The following is a 3,043-nucleotide window of genomic DNA, read 5'->3' on the forward strand; positions in this document are numbered from 1 at the left end:
CTATAACTTGTATAGAAATTCTGTAAAGTGTCAGGATATAAATCAATGAACAGAAATTGGTTGCATTTTTTTATACCAACAAGACTGAAGAAATAGAAATTAAGGAGTGAATCCCATTTGCAACTGCACGCAAAACCCTAAGATACCTAGGAATAAACCTAACAAAGAATCTATACTCAGAAAACTCTAAAGTACTCATGAAAGAAATTGAAGAAGACACAAAGAAATGGAAAAATGTTCCATGCTCCTGTATTGGAAGAACAAATATTGTGAAAATGTCTATGCTACCTAAAGCAATCTACACATTTAATTCAATCCCTATCAAAATCCCATCCATTGTTTTCAAAGAAATGGGACAAATCATCCTAAAATACATATGGAACCAGAAAATACCTCGAAGAGCCAGAGGAATATTGAAAAAGAAAGCCAAAGTTGTTGGCATCACAATTCCAGACCTCAAGCTCTATTACAAAGTTGTCATCATCAAGATAGTAGGGAACTGTCCCCAAAACAGACATAGATCAATGGAACAGAATAGAGAGCCCAGAAATACACCCTCAACTCTATGGTCAACTAATCTTCAACAAAGCAGGAAGGAATGTCCTATGGAAAAAAGACAGCCTCTTCAACAAATGGTGTTGGGGAAATTGAACAGCCACACGCAGAAAAATGAAATTGGACCATTTCCTTACACCACACATGAAAATAGACTGGAAATGGATGAAGAAGCATAAAGTGAGAAAGGAATCCATCAAAATCCTTGAGGAGAGAACAGGTAGCAACCTCTTTGACCTCAGCAGCAGCAACTTCTTCCTAGGAACATCGCCAAAGGCAAGGGAAGCAAGGGCAAGAATGAACTACTGGGATTTCATCAGATCAAAAAGCTTTTGCACAGCAAAGGAAACAGTTAACAAAGCCAAAAGATGACTGTCAGAAGTTATCTGGGAGAAGATCTTTGCAAATGACATACCAGATAAAGGGCCAGTATCTATCCAAAATCTATAAAGAGCTTATCAAACTCAACACCCTAAGAACAAATAATCCAATCAAGAAATGGGCAGAGGACATGAACAGACATTTCTGCAAAGAATACATCCAAATGGCCAACAGACACATGAAAAAATGCTCCACATCACTCGGCATCAGGGAAATACAAATCAAAACCGGAATGAGATACCACCTCACACCTTTCAGAATGGCTAAAACGAACAAGTCAGTCAATGACAGATGCTGGCGAGGATGTGGAGAAAGGGCAACCCTCCTACACTGTACGTGGGAATGCAAGCTGGTGCAACCACTCTGGAAAACAGCATGGAGGTGCCTCAAAAAGCTGAAAATAGAAGTACCCTATGACCCAGTGATTGTAGTACTGGGTATATACCCTAAAGATACAAACGTGGCATTCTGAAGGGGCACATGCACCCAAGTGTTTATAGCAGCAATGTCCACAATAGTTAAACTATGGAAAGAACCTAAATGTCCTTCAACGGATCAATCAATAAATAAGATGTGGTATATATGTAAAATGGGATACTGTGCAGCCATCAAAAAAATGAAATCCTGCTATTTGTGATGACATGGATGGAACTAGAGGGTATTATGCTTGGCGAAATAAATCAATCTGAGAAAGACAACTATCATATGATCTCCCTGATATGATGAAGTGGAGATGCAACATAGGCGGTTTCGGGCGTACGAAAAGAAAAATAAAAGAAGATGGGATTGGGAGGGAGACAAACCATAAAAGACTGAATCTCACAAAACAGAATGAGGGTTGCTGGGGGGAGGTGTGTTGGGAGAGGATGGTGGGGGTATGGACATTGGGGAGAGCAGGTGCTATGGTGAGTGATGGTGACTGCGGTGAAATGTGTAAACCTGGTGATTCACAGACCTGTACCCCTAGGGATAAAAACACATTATATGTTTATAAAAAAATTTTTAAAAATAATTTAAAAAATCCATTAAAGAAAAAACACATATTGCAAGCCCAAGCCCAGAGCTAATCTCATATTCAATCAAAAAAGTTTGAAAGTTTTCCCCTTAAAGATCAGAAAAAAGACAAGTGTGTCCACTTTCACTACTCTCATTTGACATAGTACTGGATGTCCTAGCCAGAGAAACAAGGAACACAAAGAAATAAAAGACTCCAAAAAAAAAAAAAAAAACGGAAGAAGTAAAATTTTCTTTTTTTGGATAACATGAACTTACATGTAAAAAAATCCTAAAAACTTCACAAAAAATTTTGAATAAACAAATTTAATAAAGCTGCCAAATACAAGATCAATATATAAAAGACAGGAATTTTGTTTTGTTTCATTTTTTTAAAATAGTTTTTCATGTCATCCTTGCTCAGTGATCACGCTAATCTTCTCTGCATCATTCCAATTTTAGTATATGTGCTGCCAAAGTAAGCACAAGACAGGAGCATTTTAACACTCTAATGATGAACTATCTGAAAAAATAAAGAGAACAATCTAATTCACAATAGCATCAAAAATAACAAAATACTTAGGAAAAGATTTAACTAAGAAGATGAAAGATCTGTACCCCATAAACTATGACATTGATAAAGAATTTGAAGGAGACATAAATGGAAAGATAGCTCATATTTATGAATGGTAAGAATTAACATTGTTAAAATGTCCATACTACCGAAAACCATCTGTAAATTCAATTCCTATCAAGAATCCAATGTTAGGGGCGCCTGGGTGGCTCAGTGGGTTAAGCCGCTGCCTTCGGCTCAGGTCATGATCCCAGGGTCCTGGGATCGAGCCCTGCATCAGGCACTCAGCTCAGCACGAAGCTGCTACCTCTTCTCTCTCTGCCTGCCTCTCTGCCTGCTTGTCATCTCTCTCTGTCAAATAAATAAATAAAAAATCTTTTTAAAAAATCCAATATTTTTTTTTACAGAAGTAAAGAATCCTAAAATTTATATGAGACCATAAAAGACAACAAATAATTAAAGCAGTTCTGAGAAAGAATGAAGAAGCGAAATTACACTTCTTGATTTGAAACTATACTACAAAGCCCTCATGCTCAAAAC

At 37.2% G+C, this 3,043-nt stretch overlaps 1 pseudogene; it reads right to left on the reverse strand.

Annotated features, from left to right (window-relative positions):
• Positions 1–2,323: 2,323 nt before the first annotated feature.
• LOC131813367 (U6 spliceosomal RNA) lies at positions 2,324–2,415 on the reverse strand (annotated as a pseudogene).
• Between the last annotated feature and the right edge of the window lie 628 nt (positions 2,416–3,043).

The sequence above is a fragment of the Mustela lutreola genome, chromosome 12, assembly GCF_030435805.1.
Source record: "Mustela lutreola isolate mMusLut2 chromosome 12, mMusLut2.pri, whole genome shotgun sequence".
Taxonomy (NCBI): domain Eukaryota; kingdom Metazoa; phylum Chordata; class Mammalia; order Carnivora; family Mustelidae; genus Mustela; species Mustela lutreola.